The 24,621-nt window shown below is 45.3% G+C and overlaps 1 long non-coding RNA gene across 1 annotated transcript in view; it reads right to left on the minus strand.

Annotated features, from left to right (window-relative positions):
• Nucleotides 1-482: 482 nt before the first annotated feature.
• The window catches only part of LOC114630241, a 70,725-nt gene continuing 46,586 nt past the window's right edge, over nt 483-24,621 (minus strand). Inside the window, exon 3 of the long non-coding RNA XR_003712794.1 lies at nt 483-516. This is a non-coding gene — a long non-coding RNA (uncharacterized LOC114630241). The remainder of the gene's footprint in view (nt 517-24,621) is intronic.

Consider the following 24,621-nt stretch of genomic DNA (forward strand, 5'->3'; position numbering starts at 1 on the left):
TCAGGGTAGACATGGAGAAACGTGGAGAGAGAATGGGCCCTGGAGAATTTGATGGGTCTGAGTCTAAACTCTAAACTTTATTCAAGTCCTGTTGTTGTTTGTTTGCTTATTTTTGTTGTTTTGCTTTTGTTTGTTTGTTTGTTTGTTGCTTTGAGTTGGGAGTGGCATGTTCTGTCATTCATGCGCAAACTTCTCCTGACTAATACAGAAACCACTGCTGACCTTGTTCACACAGCATAGTTCTTCCAAATCCAAGAAGAGGCTGCAAAGGAAACAACCTGTGATCTGTAGAACCTGTCACAGAATAGATGGGTAAGGATTCCATGACAATAAATGTCAGCTCAACAAAGCACTTGCCAGTGAGGAGATGAAGTTGTGGTGACATCCCAGTAGCAAGCTTGTGGTCACCAGACATATTCATGCGAAGGCCACAGAGGTTCCTTCTGCACACTTGGAAGAGGACCTACCTGTCTGAGTGCTGATCCCTTCCCTTGTTAATCTCTTGTCTCCAGAGAACTGTGGAAAAACAGAAAAACATGTAAGGGCATGACAGAGTTTAAGTCTTGGATGTGTTTTCCTCGTTTAACTAAATTTCAATTCTCTCTTGGCTTCTCTTTCTGCTCCTTTATCACCAGAACTTTCATTTCTGCATCCGCTGTGTGCAGTTCCACATAAACCTGCCTGGCCTCTCTCCTTCCCCTCAGACAGGAGTCTGCCAACTGTCTGCCAACTATGCTTCACAGAGCCTCAGCAGCTTGGCTTAGAGTTTGCAAAGGGAGGCACTGGAGCGAGAGCTGTGATGACAGGAAGAGAAAGGCACCCTGCTCTTTGCTCAAACGTCACAGGCCACTCGGCACTTGTCATAGCTGGAGCGGAGGGATCTCAGCTCTAGGCCGCAGGGGCAACTACAGAATCTTTCTAGCAGCTCCAGAATCAGGTCAGGCTCCATGCACAGCCAAGTTGGGGAGATTCATGCTTCCTTAACTGAGGTTGTGGCCTCTTCCTCCTTCTGCTCCTTCCCAGTTATTCACTTTCTCCCTGTTGCTCCTGTGCTCTTTCTTACCTCTGGAGCTCATCCCTCATACAGCCTGCCAGCTAAGTAAAATGTCTCCCTGGATCCTGTGTTCCTGACTGGACTCAAAATGATGCAATCACCAGCCCTCAAGAGTGTCTTCTAGCCTGAGGCCATCCCAGTCCATGCCAAGGGAAGCCTCCTATAAAATCAGCACTGGGCAGCAGCAGCAGCTAGCCCCTCCTGCCCTGGCCTGAGCCCCAAGCTGCTGTCCATCAGGAACAGAGCCATGGAGTCTTCAACACCCAAAAATCCCGTCTGGTGAGCCTGTACTCTGAGACAGACCTATGGCTTCAATTTCTCACTCTACATCAGCTCCCCCAGGCTAGTTGTCATGTAGCTGGTCTCATTGAGAGGACAATAAGGGGCCCATTTGTCAGGAGTTGGCTTATGCCAGAAAAATTCCATTTCCACATGATATTTATCAACAAGAATGCCCACAAACACATTCCTACCACCTAGTCCCATAGCAGATTTAACTACTAGACAGAATCCATCTATAAGCAGGTAAATGGATCCCTCCCATCTGGTAAGGAGAGCAGGAAAATGCTCCGCTACAGATTTTCTCTAAGGGCATCCCTGGGAAATGGCTGAGATTCCGGGGAGGATGGGTCAGCCAACTCCATTCTTGCCAGCTTGGTGTCCAGAATAGATTTTGAGGCCAATTAAGGGTTCTGGATGGGCAGGGAGAAAGAGAAACATGATAGCCAAATGAGGAAGATTGTAGATATTCTATTTAACTCCAACATATTCTGGAAAATACATCAACAAACCTATAACCATCACTGTTACTTCAAGCCAACAGAATGTCAAATCTGTGTCAAATCCAAAGTAAACTCCATCAACACAACACACTTTGTGTATGAAGCACTATGATGCAAGGGATGAGAGGGACCAAGGTTAAATCCTGACATGATATTAGGACCTAATGGTCTCCAGGCTTCTCATATGGCTGAGCTCAAAACCCAAAGAGATTTGGAGGATACTGACGGACATGGGATTCCCTGGGACACAGTCATGGATACTTAAAAGCTACTTAAAAGTTTTAGATGTGACTTAAGTGTACAGCCAACATTTATGGTAGAGATCACGGTATATTGAATAGGACTCATTCTGGTACTAGGGTCAGCTTTAGGAGGCTCTGGGTTCTAGCTCAGTCTCCTGAGACAGCCTGTGCTTAGGTCTCTAAAGCGCTCATCTCTTGTTGGTTGAGCTTGGAGTAGGACTTCTATAGAACTAGAACTCTGGAGTCCCCTGAGGATGCGGGACCATGCCTGCTTGCCCCTGCTCTATAGAACCAGAACACTGGAGTCCCTGAGGATGTGGGACCATGCCTGGTTATCAGTGCTCCATATCTACTACACAGCTCTCCCATCTTTTCATAAGACTTTCATTCCCCAACAATTACTTGGTTCTGTCAACAACAATCCTTAAGAATTGAGCCCAGATCTGAGTCAACTTTTTCTTATTTCACCTTCCTTTTCTACGCAATATGCCAGAGTGTCTCCACTTCTTTTCTCCCAACATCACATCCTAAGAGCCTCCAGAGTTTCAAATATCATCAGCAAACAATGAGAGAGAAATAAAGCAGAGAAACAGGAAAGCGAGCAGCCACACCCATCCTGCGGACCCCCTGGGCTGGTGTTCTCATCGTAAGAAAGTCTTCTGGTTAAGTCAAAAGAGGATAGCTGTTGAGTTTTCCGGATACAAGGCAGAGAGTTCCGTGCAAAAGGAGAGGGCAATCTTGGGTAAGGCCTTCCACAGCATCTTTGTCTCTGCTCCAACAGAGTAAAGAAGAGCTAGCCCTGTAGTATGGGATGCCCATTCTGACCAGGGGCTGGCAGGCACCAGATGATGCTTTGATGTTGGCAAGAGGAGTTAACTGTAGGCCTCTCTTCTGCAATTGTTCCCATCTCCATGTTACCAAAGCTAACTGTGTGCTTTATGACTTACTCAACAGTAAATCCATCTAACTTTCTATTTCCCCATGTTCACAACTGACACCGGAAACCTACATTCATAGAGGAAGCTTGGGCTCCAAACATCCAGCTGGTATAATTACTGCTGTTATGTTTTAAAGAAATGCATGACCATCTGCAGGTTGACAATGAAAACCATCAGAATGCATGAGAGTTTTCTGGTGGCATGAGGGTAGAACACACTGGATACCAGGGCAAGCAGCGTTTTGAGAATTATGCAAGCAAAACAATCATACACATAAAAATAAATAAATCTTCCTAAAAACAATAGATGATGGAAAGATCCTTGACCAGTGTTGTATATTTCCACCATTTTGGAAGCAGTTTCAGACTTCATTTTCAATCTTCATGATTATTATTTTCAGGCTAATGACCATAGGCAAATTCCACAGGCTTAAATGCATCTTTCCTCCCTTAAGCCCACTTCCCCTGCCCTCTGCCTCTGATGGAGCCCATGACCTGGAAGCCCCTAATTCCAAGAACTGGTCCCTTACCTGCCACAGTCAGTAGTTTTTTTCTTAGTTGTATCTCTCATCAAGACTTGTGTCTCTAGCCTATCACTACCTCAAACTAAGCCTTTTTCCTAAGTCCTCGGGACCTTTGTCCTGGACAACTAAAATTGGCCCCAAGTCTTCTCAATCCATAGCCAGGAGAGCAGCCACTGGACTCGCATGCCTACGAGTGCAGAAGCCACAGCAACCCCATCTCTAGAATTAGTTTACTCCAAGGACAAATGTGGAGTGTCTCTTTGTATTATCTTTTGTATTTAAATTTGTTTTTAATTTTTTTTAATATAGTCTTACACACGAGTGCCCTGCATGCACACACACACACACACACACACACACACACACACACGCATATGAAAAAATCCATTTCCTTGAACACATGTGAACTAAGGTATTTTAGATAATGCATTTGAGACCCATACTAACTTGCATTAGAATGATAGGTTACTCCTTACATCGTATCTGAAGGTACCAACTTGTGACTCCTCAGACTGAGCCCATGTTATACACAGGATGTAACTTTTTGCATACTGAAGGGAGATAGTGAATTAAAGTAGCTGAGTTGGTGCATAAATTCTCACATCCTTAGACTAAAGCAGAGCCATGCTCAGCCCAGTGAGGGCATCCAGTAAGGAAAGCACCACCTCAGGTCCTCAGGAGCCGCATGGACTAAAGCAGAATATGGTGGCATGCCCCTGTGATCTCAGTGCTAGGGAGGTGGAGCCAGGTATAGCCCTGGAGCACACCAGCCAAGCAGCCAGCCTGCTTGGTCATCTCCAGGCCAGTAAGGGATCCTATCTCAAAAAAAAAAAAAAGGTAGATGGCGCCTGAGGACTGATATCTCAAGTTGTCCTTGGACTTCTATATGCACATACCTACATGCATGTACACACTCACGGACATGGACACGCACGTGCGAGCACACACACACACACACACACACAAGGAGAGATCCACAGTTGCAGCTTAGTAGTGTACACTTAAGTACTTGATTTAGGTACTATCATGGGAAAGCTGACCACTGTTTATGCAATTATAATACTTAGAGAACTTCTCCTTCTGCTGCTACTGATGTCCCTAACACCATGGCAGCCAAAATGTCATCTGGACTCTGAGAAATATTGAATGAGAATTCCTTCTTCTGTTACAACTACTGTTTATGGAGAGTGCAGTAAACATTTGGACTGATGGGAAATATGACTGGAGAAGTAGCCAAGGTTGGATCATTAGTGTTCAGTTAGCAAGTGGAAGTGTAGTGGCCAAGAGTATGGGCTCAACGGTTAAGAGATCAGCAATCCTGGAGAAGTTGCCTAATGTTTTTGTTCCTCAGTGCTTCATCCTTATTATGGGGATGATGATGATGACGAGGAGGAGGAGGAGGAAGAGGGGGAGGAAGAGAAGGAGGAAGAGGAGGAGGAGGAGGAGGAAGAGGAGGAGGAGGAGGAGAAGGAGAAGCAGCTTAGGATAAGATTGATCCACTCAGCTATTGAGAGGATTCAGTGAGACTGTGCATTGGAACCATAATTCATAAATGTCCCGCAGGTGTTAACTGCCATTACATAGCCATTCAACAAGAACTATGAGCAAAGGGGAACAACTGAAAGATGGTGACATGGACTGGCATGGTACACTCTCAGGAGGACTTGTACAGTCTGTGGCATCGAGCATCCCAGCAAGGAGACTGTGGTCATGACGCAGACAACAGATGAGGCCGAGAACTAAGAATTAGCAGTGGGATCAGGTGACCCAAGGGCTCATCGCAATTAACACGAGAACATACTGGAATAAGCAATTAATAAGTAAGATGGAGGATGGAACATCCATTTTTTATAGTTGAATTCTAATTAATAAATGTGAAAGGAGCACCAGAAATAGAAGAAAAACATTAAACAAATTACGGAATAGTAATCACGATAGATAAGAATGCTGAACTGACTGGAAGGATATTTGAGTAGTCTCAAATTATATCCCCACAAGATGGCTGTTAGGTAAGAGAAAAATAATAACCAACCTGGTAGTCACTGTCGTAACCAAGTGAACAAAGAGAGCATCATAGGTAAGAAAACATATTGATACACTACAACTCTTGACCAGACTCCTTAAGAATGCTACTTCTATGTGAATCTTGCACAAAAAAAAATGCAGAACAATCTAATTATAATAAAACATTGGACAAACCCAAACCAGAGAATATTTTTATATAATTAGTCAGTTCTCCACGAAAGTGTCAAAGTCATGAATGACAAACTGAAAAACTGTCCCTGCTTTCTCAAGACAAAGGAGCCATGACACAGAGGTGCAAAGTGGGACCCCAGATTGGATCCTAAACTGGAAAGGTAGATTGGTGAGGTCATGTGAGGTCATGTGAACTCAAACAGGCTCCACACTCACTCGGGGCCCATTTCTGAGTTGCTACACTTGTACCATTGCCTGCTTAAGATGCTACCTTTGAGAATTTTAATGATGCTTACGAGGAAACCCTAAGCTATTTTCAGAACTTCCATGAATCTAAAATCATTTCAAAACAGAAAGCTAAAGATAAGCACAGTGCCTTCATCTGACTCCATCTTTATTCATGGAGGATGCTTACTGTGCCCAAGTATGAAGTCATATGGTCTGAGTTGATACCTGGACTGTTACTTTCAGACCTCCCCAGACCGGGATCCACCTTGTCCACACTTTGTATCAGTTATGTGCATGTCTTTCTCAATCAGTTCAACAAGGACTGAGGACAGGAGTGATACCTTACCTTTAACCCAACACCGAATATATGTATCAGATACTATTTGCTACTTTATCCAAAGAAATTTTGCTACAAAGTCATCTTCTTACAGTGAAGTGTGCTCCTATTTGAGAACAATAACTGGCCTACATTCACATGACACATTCTCTTCAGAGAGCCAAGGAAAATAATAATACATGGACAAGTTGTTAGGAGTTAAAAAGAGAAATTCAACAAGAACACTGAAGATCTTTGTTCTCTTTTTACCCTGACTTCAACTAAAATTAGTGACCATGATGCCACAGTAGTTGTTAACAAAAATAAAAAATAAAAACAACCAAAACCAAAACAAACAAAAACAGAGGGAATTTGCTATCCAGACATTTTAACTGTCTTATTGGGAGAGAAGAGGGTGTCTCTGTTCACATCTAGGAAGCAGAGGCCAGGGCTGCTGCTTAACAGCCCCCCAGAGGATCAGAAAGCCAGTTAGGTTCTCACTTGTGAAAGTAACTGAGAAGGCCTCATGGCCATCAGAGAACAACGCACAGTGCAGACAAAACCTGAGGTCTGAGAGTTGGTCAGCTTCCAACTTCAAAGAAAGGGTTCCAGGTGTCTAAAGAGAAGCAGTGAGGACCTACTCATCATCTCTAATTTTCTGTCTATCGAGAGTCTCACTAGCCAATGTGGGGAGGAGATCCTTAGTCCACACTTAAGATCCGTCTTAAGAAATGGTATGGGCCAGGGTTCATGCTTTCATCTCTAGCTAGGCATAACACCCACATTTTCCATACACTGTTTCAACACCAGCACAATGAAGTCTCCTAGTGACATGATGTCTGTCATCCCTGAGGCCAAGAGACTATCTATGGAGTAGACTGTTATGCCAGCTGTTGGGAAAGAGGGTAGAGAGCAGGCAGAAAGGGTGGTGGAGAAGAAGGCCAAGGGTTACTGGAAATACTACGGTTGTGGGACAAGCAGAATGGTAGCATTGGTGACACAGGTGAGCAGGACGGGAGCACTGCTGACACAAGTGAGCAGGACGGGAGCACTGGTGACACAGGTGAGCAGTGTAGAATCAGAGCCTCCTTCTGGCTACCTGGCAAATAGGGTCTTCTTCAGGCTGCCTTCAGATCAAGATACAGAACTCCCAGCTCCTTTTCCAGCACCATGTCTGCCAGCAGGCTGCCATGCTTCCCTCCATGATGATAATGGACTAAACTTCTGAAACTGTAAGCCGGGTCCAATTAAATGTTTGCCTTTATCAGAATTGTCTTGGGCATGGTGTCTGTTTACAGCACTAAAGCCCTAACTAAGATACTTAACAATTTTTTAGGTGTTCCTATGTCTGGCCCAGTTGGCCACCAATATTAACCAGCACACAACCTGTGCCTAGATGGGCCTTTGAGGAATCTATTAAACCAAGGCTGAGCCTGCCCACATAAGACAGAGAGCAACACAGAAAAGCAACTGCATGCATTAGGGCTTTCCTGGAATTAAAGAATAGACATGCAGAGTGCGCTAGCCTTCATGTGGGCCACAAGAATACAAGGCCTACACAGCTCTGAACCACCACCTTCCAAACACAAGCAGCAGTGACTGTCTCCTGCTCAGAGAGAATCATCTGCTGCTCTGTTTGACCTGAAGGGGTTAGTTTATATCAAGGCTGGGCTGAGTTTCTGCCAGCAACGGCCACACTTGACTCTGAAGCAGAGGCTGTTGCACAGACAAGGCTAAAGTACTATGCTCTCAGCAAAGCAATTCTGCCCCTGCCCTCCAAGGGTTCCAATCTCCCCAGCACAGCAGTACTGCCTCCAGCAACCTCTGAATGAACAAAACAAAGCCATGAATACTAGGTGGCTCTCTGCCAACTGACAGGAGACATGCAGAGGCCTACCTTTCTGTGAGAGAACAAGGCAGCTGCTTTTGTGGCCTGGGTTTTGAATAGAATCCCAGGGGACAGACACAGGTCCTAACCTACTGCTCCCACTATTCCTTAGTACACAGTTTAGTCCTGGTAGGATCTGCTTTCCTTACCTGGTGACCACCTAGAAGAGTTGGTGCATGTGATGCATACAGCACAGAGAATGACCCACACCACCCTGGGGGTGTGGCTATGCCTGTATATTCCTAGTGGAGATGTCTGACCACAGCCTCTGCTCAGAGGGAGGAGCTCAGGATGACAGCCATAGTCTATCTTCACACACACCTTGACCCTGACCTACAGGGTACAGAGAGGCACATCTACCACCACCCCCAAATGTTATAGAAACTCAGAAAGTGCTGATAAATCTATTTTTATTTATTTCCAATTTATACTCTGCCACATTCCAGAAAGGATGAAAGCAGTAGGGATAAATCTATGTAACCTCTAGAGACAGGAGTCAGGCAGAGCACATGCTTCTCTGAGTCTGCCAAGGTCAGAGCACCCCAGCCTTGCTCATCAGCAGATGTAGGAAGGATGGGAGGGGGTATGGGTACCACCACCGCACACTTCCCTGTGCCTGGCTGTCTCCTTGTGTCCTGCCACCCTGCCCACTGCTCTCATGTTTCTCATGCCATACTACAACCATGCTGGCCCCAGATGCTCTTAGAGAGTTGTGGGAACAAAGACTATCAAGGGATGAACTGCTGTCCCATAGCTACCTCCATAAGGAAAGAAAAGTATACATGAAACCAAATCAACAGCAGCTTTGCAGCTCTGGGAGGCGTGGGCAAGTCATTTCATCATGAAAAAGCCAGAGCCTGACAGTATTGAGGGAAGGGCCTGGTTGAGTTAATGGTCTGTGAGACACATTGTACCTTAGTTCGTGTACACATTAGCACCTGCTCACAGAATTTCCGAGTGGCACAGGTAAGCAGTTCCCAGTAGCAGTTCCTGTCTACTTCACAGTTCCCAGGATCTGGGGACCTCCCTGTCCTTAAGTCTACCCTGGTCTCTTCTCTCAGGCCTCTGCCCTCTGAATGAGTGTCATCAGTCACCTCAGCTTGTCTTGCTTAACCCCCTGCTGACCTTCACTCCTCCACAGCCTTATCAATGCTGACAAGAGCACAGCGCCCTGAGGACAGACTGCTGGGCCACCATGCAGGAACACAAGAAGGATAGGTACTTGGACTGGTGGGAGAGCCTGGAGATTTGCTGCCTCCTTCTGACTGGACCATCCATGTCCAACTTTAGAAGTCAAGAGCAAGCTCTTGACTCACAGAGATGGTCAAGAATCAGGAGAAATCTCCTTTCAATGGCTTGGCGTTGGTGTCCAGGAATCTGCTTTTAACAAGTTTGCTAGAATATTCTGCTGCATGGAACTCTGCTGCATGTGCTGGCCTGAAATAAGCCTGACCCTGGCACCTAGAAAGAACCCTGGTTGGGTTTCCAATACTAAAGAAACAAGGCTCTGGTTCTACTACCAGCCAGGTGACCTTAGACTTGTTAACAGTCTGGGTCGGCTTCAGACTCCGAATCAAGGAAATAAGATCTATGAGAACAGGATTCCTAGAACACTGACCATACCAAAAAGTAGATAGCATTTATTGAGCATCTGTAGACTAGAGTTTTACACAGAGAGAGATGCTCAATAAATTCTATCTGTCTTTTGTTTCTCTCAGTGTCCATATACAGGAGGTACAATTGATAGTCTGAGTGTTGTCAAAAAATCGTACATTAAGCAGCTTCTCCAGGTCCATACTGCCAGGGATGGGGACCTACAATTTGAATCCAGACCTTTGGACCTGAAAGTCCTAGCATATCATTGCCACGTTCCAGTCCCCAGGTGTGAATGATATTCTGGTTTTTCTAATTTGGAGCTCTAGTCACCACCCCTGAAGCTGCCCTTGGATCACCCTGTAGACCAAATTAAAAGCAAGTCTCACTACACAGGATCAAAATTAGCCTAAGACCCACACGTGGGAGGGGAACCCATTACTCATACAAAGTTGGAGCGGATTTCAAAGGACAGAAGCAGGCACTAGTAGTGCCAAGGTCTTCCCCATTCCAGAAGCTCCTAGTAGGGGCAGACAAGACTTCAGAGAGGCAAAAAGAACAGGCTGGGAAAATGCCCACGAGGCTAGACTGCCAGGCCCAGCTTGTCAGGGCAACAGGCCACTGTGGACCTTTGCCATGTCTTTCAAAGTTCTGAAAGCTCTGATTATATCTCAAATCATAAGGTGGACATCCAAAGCTCCCTAGGGATTCCCAGAGCACCTGCACCCCTCGTGGGGGCAGAAAGCACAGGAAGAACTCTGAGCTCAAGATCACTCTGGAGTAACGGAGAGTGATGGAAAGCTGAACCTGCACCAGCCTTGAAACATGTGCTGGCTAAACCCTAGCAGAATCTTGGACGGGGAGAAGATGCAAGGGGACCAAAGACAAAAGCCCTATGTGTCCTTCTACTCCCCAGCTGGGCGGACAGAAGCACAACTGGCATTTCACCTCTGCTCACATAATTTACGAGGCTCACAAAAGCTTAACTCAGCACCACTCTGCAATGATACCTGCCTATGAGTTCAACAGGTGTACTTACTCCTTGTCCATGAAGCCTTTCAGGGCCACCTCTCCCTTTCCAGCCATAGCCCCTGCCTGACTCTTTACAGTCTGCCTCAGACTCCACCCGCATGGTGGGCTACTGAAGGGCCCAGCTTGCAGCTTGCAGCCGCCTGACTTAGGATGCCAGCTGTTTAACAACTGTGGGAGCTTGAAGGAGCCCCTAACTTCTTCCAGGTTTAATTTCCTCCCCCTTAGTTTGGGGATGGTAACTATCTCAACTTTACCCCATGGCTGTGGGAGCTCAAGGACACATGGGAGATAAAGCCACAAGGCAGAATTGAAGGCCCCTATTTACCTTTCCAAATGCACATATATTTTAGCATTTTCCCAAGTGTTTTCATATCCCTCAGTCATAACAATAGCACTATACACTGTCTATGGAGGGGCTGCTATGTGCTGAATCCTGAGCCGAGTTCATGGCTTCTTTAGCTACCCTTCATGAGTCTGCAGGCTGCCCGTCCTTGGCAACTGCTACCCAAACCAATGGCATCTCTTTCCGCTGAGGCAGTCTCCCTGTGTGAAGTGTGTCTGTGCACATCTCACCGCATTAGGCTTATCAGGTACATTGGCAAGCGAGGGGACAGAGCTCCTGAAGAGAAGCATTACAAATATGGACTGCCTAAGTAGAGGGCAGCCTGAGGAGGGGCCCTTGTCCTCTGCCTGGTTTTGGACCTCCACAATAGAAAACAGATCTTGGTGAAATTCGTCTCTCGTGTTTGGTTTCCTCTGTTCGTAGTGTCTCTTCATAATACTATTAAAGGAGTTGTTTCCTCTCTGAACAAATTGTCAAGTTTTCCCCAGTCCCAGCAAAGGGTGAATGTTTGCTACCTAGAAGAAGGCCCCCCAACAGAGGCAGATCACAGTAAGATAGTAAGTTCCACACCCTTAACCTGCATCCAGTGTTTGGTAAGGAGACACTCTTGGGAACACAAACTCCAGCCGTGACAAGGGCAAGGAAGTCGGCTTTCTGGATACACATGGTGTTTCTTCTCTCATTTTCCCCAAGAGCCATCTCATACCATAAATGATGGCCAAGGTAAGATAAGCTAAGGATGTGTTCAGAATATTCAAAATGGAAGACAGATCATCCCATGAGGGAGGCCCATGCTCTCCAGCAGCCCAGGAGCCAAACTTACCCAGGAAACCCATCCCATACCCCTAGCACTTCCACCAAAGAAAGGAAACGTCAAGAGAATGTGCTCTAGATTATTTAGAAATGTAATAACATTACATGAATTGAAAGAGATCGGGACTTTGTTTTGTACCGGATTTAACAGCACTACTCCTGCTTCCTCCCTCCCTTGTGTGTTCTAAGAGTCTTTGCCTGCTTAGAGTGATTTTGAGAACGGGAAGGATCCAGGGGAGGAATGTAGCACAATAGCTGGTCTGTGACAGGCGGTGACCAATGTTAGACCCTGGTACTTGCACTTTGGCTTCCTCTGTTCTGACTCTTAGAAAATTAGCCATGGGTTCAATCAAATGGTTCACTCTTCCGGTTGAAAACTGTATTCCAATATCCAAATATCCCTCTAGTCTCATGGTACCCAGGGCTTAATCAGACACACCTGGCATGCTTTGGGCGCATCTGATAGAAGACTCTGCCCTGGCAGCCTGCCACCCTGGGGCCCTGGGTAGGAGAGAAGCTGAGTGTACAGTCAGGAAAAAGGAGAGAAAATCAGAACAAGGAGTGGCAGACAAGACAATGGAACTAGTCCCGAAGATACGTTAAAAGGCAAAATAAATAAATAAATATAAAACAATAAAGGGGGAGTAGTCACAAACCTTTAAAAGCCTCCCATACACTGTGACAAAACTTCAAAGGCTAGAACAAGTTTGATAGAGCGGTGGGATCCCCTGGCCCCCTTCTTCTCCAACCTCCCCCTCCGCCGAGTTAAGGACCACCTCCACAACCATCAGCTTTTTGCAGTGTGTACCTGAAAAGACAAGTGCCCCAGCCTCGTGGGGGTATTTCTCTCACCATTTAATAAGGAATCCTAGACCATGCCGGCCGAGAAGCATTTCTTAATTTCCCATGCAATCTGAAGCATTATCCAAGGGTTATTTTTGTTTTGTTTTACTCAGAAGTGGGGTTGCCGGAGCATTCCTCTTGGACATGTTCAGATTGGAATTAATTAGAATTCCTGTACAGTTTTCTTCAGTTATAATTATAGCTTAATTTGATTGCTTAATAGCTCTGGTTTTCGTAATGTTTAGCACCTGTTGTAAATTGCGCGAGATAAATCACCTTCTACCTTCCAGTATGTTTATGCCTAACTTTTGCCTTTTCTCTTTCAGCCGGTGGGCTCCCGACAAGAGCCACAAGCGTTGCTCACCCCTGCCCTTTCCACTAAAGAACTCTCTTTTGCAAGGCTATTTAACCAGAGAAGAAGTGACTTTTACTTAAATGCCTCCTTAAGACTGTTAGATTTTTTTTAAGGGTAAAACCTGAGAAGAAAAAAGCAGGGAGTATCTCAGATGCTGTAAACTCTGAGGACTGACCCCTGGTATTATGTAGACTTTCACTTACCGGTCACCTTTTTGATGCAGTGGTGCACAGAGTGGGTTATTTTTTTCCCCTCTTCCTTTCCATTCTGGGATTATTAGACAGCAGTGGAAGGCCTGCATCATTAATTGATTTCTCCCATGCATTGTGCTATGATACAATTTTTCAAGGCTGTGCATAATTGTGTTCTCTGTGCCAGCGTTCTGTGTTCTGTCCTTGTCATACTGTCATTGAAGGCTGCTTCCACCCTCTGTAATTGGAGATGTTCTACTTTTGGGCAAAGGTGTGGGGGCAGCTCAGGGGAACAGCGCTGACATTTACTTCATCAATTTATTTTTATTGTTCCTACATTTATTGCAGCTATAACAGCCCTTTAATAGTTATATGTCCTCCCTGTAGGGTATTCTGGTATTTGAAATTTTTTTAACTCATTTGTTCTCATAGATAACAGTAAAGTGCATTTCAGGATAACCTTTAGGTTTCAATCTCCTTTCTTCTTTGGGCTCTGAGGCAGTCTTCGCTTTAAACTTTTACTGCATCACCAGTGTAAAGGCCAGAGCACCAAGTTCATTCTACCACTGGAGTAACCACAAATTAGTGGTCCTGAAAATTTCAGGGAGGTTCGTCCTAAACTGAAAGTGCAGCTATTACTGTTAATTCAAAACTGGCCATCCTTTTAGGGGGGCACTAAAGGAAGGTGGGTGGGAAGGAGAGAAAGTGGGGGGCCATGAGAGAATCCAGGTGAAGATTAACTGGGTCTCACATTACAATCCTGGTCAAGTAAGGTTTGTAATGAAATCTTTATGACTGAGAATCATTAGACTGGACTCCCACATCTCTGCTCTTCAAGGTGAAAGGCACAGGACAAGTGAGAAGTACTTACATACTCTCAAGTTGTCTCCTCTGTCTAGAGATTGGCTGTTCCCAACTTCAGATCTGGCCTTTTCCCCCCTGTCAGAGCCCTGTCCTAGACGCAAAGCCTTATTTGAAAGCCTAGTTTGTTGACTTTTTACACTTTGTCTTGTCCGCCTTACTACACCTTGTCTACAGTAGAGAAACCTGAGTGTGGCAAACAATAGCTCTACGCTTTCTCTTAAGGCCCATCACCCAGGACATCCTACTTTGGTTGCCGGCTTTACAATAACAATTCCCTCTGAGTGATACCCACAAGCACTCAGAGAAGTGTCCATCTGTGTTTCCCTCCCAGCATCTCTACACAATTATTTCCACACCTTCTCTTCCTCACAGTGCCCTAGGAGCTACCAGAGAGGACCAGATTTCTTGTTCACTATTCAGGGCACCAGCTGCACAGTGGTTCTGATGTCCTCAGGTGGACAGCAGCCTACAGAGGAACACAGCTGCAGCCCCACATTGACACCATTCATAAACAAAAAGTGTTTTCAAGCAAATAAGCTCTCAAGATCCATTAGAGTGGGAGATAGAAGTAAGTCATCCTGGGGAGAAGACCACAGATGGAGTGGTCAAGGCTGGGCCTCCAGATCTTGGCCTCCTAACCTCCATCCATAGCCAGTGCTCTTACAATAGCAACAAAGGAACCCTAAGACACAAAGTTTTGGGGGATGAGAGATGACTCTACTCAATGCTGTCTGCAAGAGGTTCTTCCCTTGCCTCCTGCTCCTGCTCACCCCACCCCTGTGTCTGTTGCCCCTTGTATCCCTCTGGAAGCTTCCGTTGCCTGGGGCAGCTCTTTGGAAGACTGTCTTTCCCGAAGTCTTGGTACAGCTACTAGAGGGTGTAAGAGAGATAAGGGAGTAAAGAGAGAAACCATGGTCCTGAAACAAGAGAAGAAACTCCCCACACACCTCCCTCCAGGTCAAGGAACCACTCTGAGCCCTGCCTCCCACAGGACTGCATAGAGGCCTCTAGCAATGATGCTGGCAAGCATGGGATGGTGGTGAGATGGAAGGCTCAGGAGGCATCTCTGTAAGTTATTATTATCAGGTTGGCCTAGGAGCTATAGAAAGGCACCACCATTGGGAAAGTCATGAGAATGTTTTAGTTTTTCCCCATCTGTGAGCTGATGAAAAACTCAGATGTTCCTTATTCAGGTTCCAGACTCCTTCCCTCACCTTTGCAGACTTACAGAGGAAAGTCAGGATGGGTTAATTCCACAGCTTGGGCCCTGGGAACCTTGGAGAGCACTCCCACCGCTCTGGAGGGTTTCCAATGTCTCTACTAGAAAGGAAGAGTCATTGGGCACAGGTCGTTGCCTGCATTGTGAAGGTAACTTAGACACACAGGAGCAAGCTTCACTGTACACAGGAAACTTCTCACAGATTAAAGTCAGGGTTGTAAGATCTAAAAGATAAAAGTACTAAACGTTCATTTAGGTAGATCTCAATTTCAAAGACGCATTTGCATCTCCATTATTCAAGTCAAGATATGGGCCACAATTATCAAGTGAGTTGATAGCCAGGGCGTTTTGGCAAAGAGCAAGCCCTTCCAGAAGGAAATGCTGTCTTTGACCTCAGGCAGCCTTGATGCTGTGGCAGGGCACCTTGGAGGAGCAGACAGAAGACTACAGGAAGACACAGGGGATGCAGGGAGCTCTTCATGCAAGATGCACTTAGAAGAGAAAGAGAGACAGGGCACGGGCAGGTGTAAGAGCAGCCCATTGAAGCAGGAATGAAAGAAGAAAGAGGCCTGATGGCAGTGCTTGGGAAGAGCATGGTAAGATGCTTGAAACTCAGCCAGTGAGGTAAGTGGAAATGTCATGTGGTTTAATCTGCTCTTGTAAAACTACAGAATGAGGTTAGATCAACGGCTCAGCAGTGAAGAACACTGGCTGCTCTTCAGAGGACCCACGTGCACCTCCCAGCACCACACAGAGCCTCAAAACCACCCGTAATTCCAGTTCCATGGGGCTCTGATGCCATCTTCTGACCTCCACAGGCACAGAATACATACATACACATAAAAATAAATAACTCTTTTTTAAACCTTCAAGATAATTTTCTTATATCGTGTCTCTATTTGTATGTTTTCTCTTTGAAGTACCTATTCACGTGCTTTACCTGTTTTCTTATTAGTTCATTTATGTTTTACTGGCTTTCATTTATTGTTTTTTCTATATTAAAGAAATAGACATCACAAAGACTTTCCCATTTGTCATTTTTTCCCACTTGTTTCATTGTATTCTTGCTGTGTCAAAGCAGCCAGCCAGAGGGTAGTTCCTGTTTCTATGACAGTTTCCCATGTGGATTGTCTAGATTTTATACTATTTAACCAGCCTTATGCTGTGTGTAGTCTTAGGCCATGCTTAAAATGTCTATTTTCAAAATATTACTTATACTTTAGTATGGTTATACTTTATGATTTATTTTTTCCTGATACTTGGGAATCCAGTTATTAATTTTTCTAAGTGACTTGATAGATGCCTTAACACTGTTTTGCAAATAATATTGTAAATTCTCACTGACTTCCCACACCCCCATCTTTAGAGTGTAAGAGAGCCCTGTGAACTTCTGACTGTACTTCTTGACTTTACATTTTGTTCTAGTGATTTTTCTATCTTTTCCTTGGACCTATGCTATACTGTTTTAGTTACAATAGTTTTATTATATATGCCTAGTCTGCTAAAATGTAATTTAGAGGCTGAAGTGATGGTTCAGCAGTTAAAAGTATAGCTGCCTTTCCAGAGGAGCCAGGTTTGTTTCCCAACACTGACCTGGTACCTCACATTCATCTGTAATTCTAGATTCAGGAGAGCCAACATCCTCTTCTGTCTTAGTTGGGCACCAGCACACATGTGGTATGCAGACATACATGTGAGCAAAATGCATGTATTATAATAATAAAATAAAATTTAGAAATATACTTTATAAGTTATATTTTATTTTGAATGAAATTCAGTTTTATGAAAGCGTGAAACTGCCAGGACCTTATTCTACACTAAGAGTTCTTGCTCAAGTTATAGTCACTCAAAGAGTTTGTTTCTTAGAAAACAAAGCAGAAAGTGAAATTTGTCAACAAAAAATATTTAATAAGATTTACCCTGATAGGCTAGTGAGATGGCTTAGCGGGTGAAGGCATTTGCTGTTGAAACCTGGCTGAGTTCCGTCTCCGGGACCCACACGGCTGAAAGAGAGCAAAGATCATGGCAAGCTGCCTCAACCTCCAGATGTTCCTATAGCATGTGCACACCAAGGCCACACACCCTAGATAGATAGATAGATAGATAGATAGATAGATAGATAGATAGACAGATTTTTTTAAAAAATGTAAGATCTACCCCATTGATACCTAAGAGATTGAACTGAAAACAATAAGACAGAGATTTTGAAGTTGATTAGGCAACAAAGTACCAGCCCACAAGTACCAAGGTCTGTGGAAGAAAAGACCCTGTGGATTCAAGAGATCAGAAAAGCATCTCAGAGGTGGACATAAGGACTGGTCACATGGACTTTTGATGGTAGTAGAAAGGGTCCCTTTACCCTGGGATCAACTGTCTTACTGCTAAGAACTAAAGCTGGCAGTTATTGAGAGCCTGTTTACCAAGTCCTGCTCTAAATGTGTAGCATGAATGAAACTCAAAACTTCCTCAGACACTAAGATAATGCTTAGCACACTTAACTTGGGTGTGGTGGTGCTGGCCTGTGAGCCCAGCTCCTGGGTGGTGCATACCAAAGCACACCAAGGTGCTGATTAGGCCATCCTCAGATGACCTAATATCTAAGCGTTCAAAGCCAGCATGGGACATCTAAGATTCTGCTTTTCCCACCTGGCCAGAACAGCTTATTCCAACCATCACAAGGGGGATCCTTTCCCACGGGGGAAGCCAAAAGTTCTTGTTCCTGTACACTGTTTGAGCCTCCAGTATAGTCTAGTCACCTGCATGACCCCTGCTCACCTGAGACTGGTGTAGCCCCTGTCTGACCTCATCCCAGGCTGACAGCTGGTGAGGCACTCACCCAGCCTCCTCAAGTCCAGCCTGCCTTACAAACAAACAAGGGAAGAGGATGCTACTCCTGCAGAGTGGCCCCAGAGGGGCAGGCTCTAGAAGTAAGGAGATCGAAGAAACAAATGCCAGCCTTTAAGTATTTCTGCCTTTAAGAAAGAAACAGAGCCTGTGGCCTCCTGCCGTCCAGTGCCAGCAACTGCCTGAACAAAAGGCCCTCTGGCAGGCAGGGTCAGGAGACAACACAAAGCCCCATTGTTAGGCTACACCAGCAGTTTCCCAACTTTGCTTTTTAAGCCATACAACCATTTGTGACCCCTGAGCCATGCACTCCATGTCTGGAAGGGATTTCAGGTGGAGCCTGTCACCAGGAAGAAAACCGTGGTGCTGAGAGTCCGTGGCAGGCAGACACCACACTGAGGCAATGGTGCAAAATGTCAGTTTTCCCGTTGCTGCTCTTTGTTCCTCAGAGGCCTTTGGAACCAGAGCCAGGGTCCTTTCCCTGTGCCCTCCTCCCTCCTCTCCCTGCACTCTACCAGTGGTAACTGATGAGGCCTGGTTTGCCCTGACTTCTGGCTGCACTTAAGAAGAGCAAAGCTGGGTCCCTTAACTGGCCTTCACCTTCTTTCAGATTCTTCGCAGCCTGATGCTATCCCTCTGTAGTAATGCCAGCATGGGGCATAGGGTTAAGACATCTCTGCCCCTGATCCACCATCTCTCCCTGAACAGAGGGAATGGGAGAAGGAAAGGGGCAAAGAAAATGGAAAACCTGACCCCAACCTGTCATTTTCTCAAGGACCAAGAGGTATGGAAAGCAGATCCAAGCAAGAGCAAGCCCACTCGGTCTTGTCCCTGCCCGGTGGCCCTGACATTCCCCACCTCACAGAGACTAATTGAATTCATGAACCTGGGTGAAGTTGGGGAAGGTTTATGCTGGGTACTATTCTAAACTTCCAGCCCCAGAATCCATCCATTGGAGTAGAAAGCAACATAAGATAAAGGCTTTATCACATGGGAATCTCAGGTCCTTTAAAAATAGTATTGAATCCAAGTTCAAGACACATGAATCTCCACAAATTCAAAAGCCCAAGTCAGAATTTCACATCTACCTGTAGGGCTGGCCAGCCCTGTGTCATTTTGGACTTGTCCAGAATGCTGGATTCCCATATCATCTGCTTCTTCTTCTGGGCTCATAGCTAAGTGCATGCCACAAAGCTCTTAGATACTTCCTTCCCTGTGGAGCTAATGACCCAATTGATGAATTAGATCCAGACCATGGCCTGAGAGATTGACAGGAGCCAACCTTGAAGCCCTGACCTCCAAATGACCAGCCTGCCTGGAAGCTGATTTATTTTCAATGTATCTGAAGTCTCACCTCACGTGGCAGCTATTTCATGTGGCAACTGCAAGAAGCCAGTGGCCAGCCAGGCTAGGTAGGATCATTCTGTTCCCAGAGCTGGAATCCATGTTCTACAGAGAAATGGTGTTCAGTGCAGGAGCTGGTTCAACCTGCCATGTCATGGGGGCTAACTGACGTTCTGGAACTAAGCTTTTGCCTGTCTCTTCACTGTGCTAGGATGGACCTAGCACTGAGGACAGAGGCATCAACCATTTTCTGAAGGTTTCTGATTGTTAAGACCCTATGTTCCTTCTCTACTCAGTTTCTCCTGAGAGGTCAGGAAGGGAACAGCAGACAAGCTTGCCCATGGCTGGAATCTCCACAGATGTCACTGGCGGCCAGGCTTAGCATAGCACTGGCTGATGTGACTAAATGGTTTCTTGATGCTGACCTCATTTGAACACTTTATCACACTTCAGAGGAATGTGTCAGCAGACCTAACTTCTACCAGAGAGGAAGAGGAGCTGTCCCCGGATTACACAGCTAGAAAGAACACCTGGTCTTTCTAGCTTGCCACGACTTTCCTAACTTCTCAAATCACTTTACAAAGAAAGGCATCCCCAGGCCTTCACTAGTTTTCATCCCTCCACCCCAAAGTACTAGATGCTTCCGGACAGCTGCTGTGGTCACTGGGGGAGGATAGGGCGGCTACTCAGATATAGGAGGCCAGAAGACAGATGCTGCCTGCTCCCTACCTCCATGACACATAACCCTGCCCCCAGAAACTAATCGCCAACCCACTTGAGCCTGTTCGGCTGTTCCCAGAAAGCCTCAATTCCACATTGGCTATGGCAGAGTGAGCAAACTATATGAGAAGCTGAGGACAGAAGGGAACTTTGGACAAGAAGCCCCACACCTCCTGTAGCCTTCCTGATTGTGGGGCACTGAGCTTGGACCCTAAGTCTCCAAGCTTCCCCAGGCTTCCTATACTCCCGGCGGAAGCTCAGAAGCTACTGTCTGCAAAACTTGGGTGCACTTTGCAGCAGGGCAGTTCTGGCAGCTGCCCCTCTCTAATGCCTTTGTGTTGTTAAATACCAAATCCAGGTAGGAATGTGACGCGGACAAGGCCCGACGCTCTGGGTGGAGGCGTGACCAGTGGGCGGTGCTTAATATTAGAGGTAAGGCTTGGGCGGGGAGTGAACTTCCCGCCTGGAGCAGTCTCTCCTTGCTCAGCAAACCCTCGGTTTCTTGGCTGCATTCAGCTTCTTTGAGCACTTTTTTCTTACTTAAATCCATTCCGCGTGTTGTTGCACGTTCTTTGGTGCAATTCTTTTTTAAGAAAAAAAAAATCTATAATTTATGAAGGCAGTCGTTCGATAGGGTCTCCAGTCTTGGACTGGACCCTCTAAAGTACTTCTCAGTAGGCAGCGAAATCACTCCCCTTTGATTACCATGTGATTAGTTTGTTCAACGGACAGCCTTTCTTCTCTGAGGTCCTCGTGGTGTCTTCTGTCTCCTATGCACTTCTTAAGAATTTAAATGAGCCATTTTATTTCTTCCTCCAAGCCCAGAATCTACACGCTCGGCCCCACCCTTCGGCCTCCCCTTTTAGCGCGCCTAATAAACAGGAGCACAGTTTCCGAGGGCCCCCTCTAATGGGGAATTTTATGTTGTTTGTTGTGCTTCCCACAAGACCGAAGGCTGCTAAAGATTGAGAGACAGTGACATAAATGTCAGGGAAACGCCTCGGTAGTGTCAAGCCTAATTAGACGCTCGCACTTGGGAGACAACTAGAGAGCCCATAAAACTGCGCGCGCACCCTCTCTCAGCGCACGCCCGGAGCCCGGCAGATGGGGCAGGGCAGCAGAGAAGGCCCGGGAACACAGAGACAGGCGAGGGAGAACAGCTTCTCAGGGATGCTGAGCTACAGTTTAGTGCGCCCTCTTGTTCCCTGTAGGTCACTCTGGTCCTGGAAGTACCCACAGGCAACGCTTTTTTATGCATCAGGAGCTGTAGGCACAGTGCCTAGGGGCTGTGGACTTGTCAAAGGCCAGGAGAATGTTTGAGATGAAAAATGAATTTTTTTGGCTGTAAATTGCAAAGCAGGGACTGTGAAAGCAAAATGATAATTGATACAATAATTAAAGCAGCAAATTATAAAAATTATTTTACAGCAAAAATATGTGCGTGTGTACACACACATATGTGCTAACTGGGTATCTTTTATCTGCCATGCTTACAACCAGATGAGTTTCAGGACTCAGATGGTTTTGGATTTGGGTGTATTGCATACACAAAATGAGATGTGGTGGAACAGAACTCAAGTCTAAGTGTGGAATCCTTTATGTGGTTGGATGCCCCTTGCGCATGTCCCCTGAAGGTGGTTTTATACGATATTTTATAGCGTACCAACACCTTGACAACAACTTGTCACGTGAGGCGAGGCGTGGAATTTTCCACCCCTAGCATCATGCCAATACACAAAGCTTCAGATTTTGAAGCAGTTTGGGTTTCAGATTTTCAAATTAGAGATGTTCAGCCCATGCTGAACACACATACATTTTAAAGATTAGTATGATGTAGAAGAGGATTTCCAGAGTGAATGTGTCTGTAGCCTTAAAGCGGCCACGGCTAATGTTACAATGTTGTAATAATACAAGATGCCCATGCTCCTTCATAGGTTGATTGTAGAAAATATGGCACATGGCTAATGCTGAAGTCCTTCTACATATGCCATATGCGTGGGCCAAAAGGGATTATCTTTAGAGCTGCTAAAAGTAATTGGAGGAGACTTGACTTAGCTACAAAAAATAATTCACGTATTCTTTCAGTAACTATTTATTGAGTGCCTACTGTGTGGAATATTCTTGACAAAACAATGAGTAAGGGATACAAAAATCCTTGCCCCGAAGAGGCTTAGAGGTCCTGGGAACACTGATCTAATGAGGGATACCAAATTTACACTCTCTGATAGTTGAAGGAGAAGGGTATATATGATCTGACTACAATGGATCTCAGAATCACTGAAATATTAACATAAGATAAATCTCTTTTAAAAGCAGATTGGACAATGGTAAGTAAGCATTTTAACAGGGTGGAGTGACGGTTGAGAGCAGAGTTTCTTGGCTGTCAAGGACAGCCGGGTACGGGAGGGAGTGTGGGAGGTGGGTCTGGTTATTCCGTGCCCCAGTCTGCAGCCTGTGATCCTTTGCAGATGTGTACAGAGAAAGAAAAGGCCTGTTTTTGCCCAGAGGGAGATAATATACACATGGATGAGACAGTGTGTGTGAGAAGGCACGTTGTAAACTCTCAAGTGCAATGTGAATTATATGTCTTATTATGGACATGACACATTCTGTTTATGTACCTGACAGACATGCTGAAGACATTGTGGAGAAAGCCATGTTCAATCATTTTCTACTCTCCTTTTTACACAGTTTTCTGCTAAGTTGAGCCAGCTTGAACATAAATGTCCCAAATTCTCTTGGTCACATGTTTGAATCCCACTGAGGGGTTGAGAAGAGTAACTCCCTCAAAAATAGCATTTGGAAAAAGACAGAAACATTTGCAACCTTCTGAAAGGGGCTTCTGTTATCACAGGAGGAAGGGAGTCTTCGTGGACACGAGCATACCTTCCACAAAGACTATCCAAAGCATAGGTCCAAGGCACAAGCTAATGCCCAAATCCCCCAAATCTTGTGGGCAGCTCTGGTAAATCTAAGCAAGACATCTGGTCAGTTCCCCCTTAGTTCTGTAGCAAATGTATGTGTTTAGCAGAGTTTCAGCTCTGAGTTAACTTATGATTCAAAATAAGTCTAGGATATAAATAAAATAATTATCATTAATCCCCATTTGATAGATCTGGATATTGAGACAAAGCAAACTTAAGTGGGCTGCACAAGGAATTGGTGGCTGCACAAGGAATTGGTGGCTGTCCACAATAAAAGAAACTCAGTTTTCCTAGCACACTTTAGAATTCCTTCCTTACCAACTCCCTGGTACAAGCCCACCTAGACTTTCAGATGACAAGAATTACTCTATGGGTAAATCCACACCATTAGTTTCCCTATGGCTTTTCCTTTAACATCAATTGCCCAAGAAATTCTTCCCTGGACTCTGCCTGCCTTCTGTCGTCAAGTACATACCTAAAAACACAAACACCTCAGGCACACACTGCTCAAGGGCATCCCATCCAAGACTGCCAGGCTTAGCAAATAAAAACAGAAGACATTGTTAGATCTTAGTTTTATGTAGACAAACAGATCATTATTTAGCTTGAGTATGTCTCTGACAATATTTTGGTTGTAAGATTTCATTATTTAAGCATAAGGAGATAGCTCAATGGAAGGGCAATTGCCCAGCCTGCACAGGCCCTAGGCTCAATCCCTAGCACTACAAAAGAAACAGTGTTTGTCTGTATGTCTGTTTGTTTGTTACATTGTATTAAATGATTTGTACAAATGGAGTCAATCTATAAGCCAAAAGCCCAATATTCTTTTCCAGGCCTCAAAATATGTTGGCCCTACTCACAGTCAACTGTCAAAAGTGAGAAGTTTGAATTTACTTAATTGTCAGATACTCTGAATGGTGGAGAAACTCAAGGAAATGGTGTCTCTAACTCCCATGGGATTAAACATGGAATAATCGAGAAGAGACTGTTTATCTACATAACTCATGGAAAACTTAGAGTCCTCCACTGGAAAGACTGTAGCTACTGCACCCAAGAGGCAGCTGTCCTCACTGTTACTCCCTGTGGTGGTAACTATGGTCCTTTGTTAGCATGGTTCTTGATGCTACCACTCCCTGGCTCCCGCACCTTTTTGAGTTCTCCCACAACCAGACATATGGCAACTTTGTTGCCCACAATAAACTCAATCTGTATTTGTAGACAGAAGAAACAGCAAAGTGTAGGCAGAAACCATATATCAGACAATTGATCTCAAGTGAATAAAAATGCAATCCCCCCCACACACACACCAAAAGAAGGAAGGAAAGAAGGAAGGAAAGAAGGAAGGAAGGAAGGGAGGGAGGGAGGGAGG

Source organism: Grammomys surdaster, unplaced genomic scaffold (genome assembly GCF_004785775.1).
Source record: "Grammomys surdaster isolate TR1022 unplaced genomic scaffold, NIH_TR_1.0 67, whole genome shotgun sequence".
In the NCBI taxonomy this organism is placed as follows: Eukaryota; Metazoa; Chordata; class Mammalia; order Rodentia; family Muridae; genus Grammomys; species Grammomys surdaster.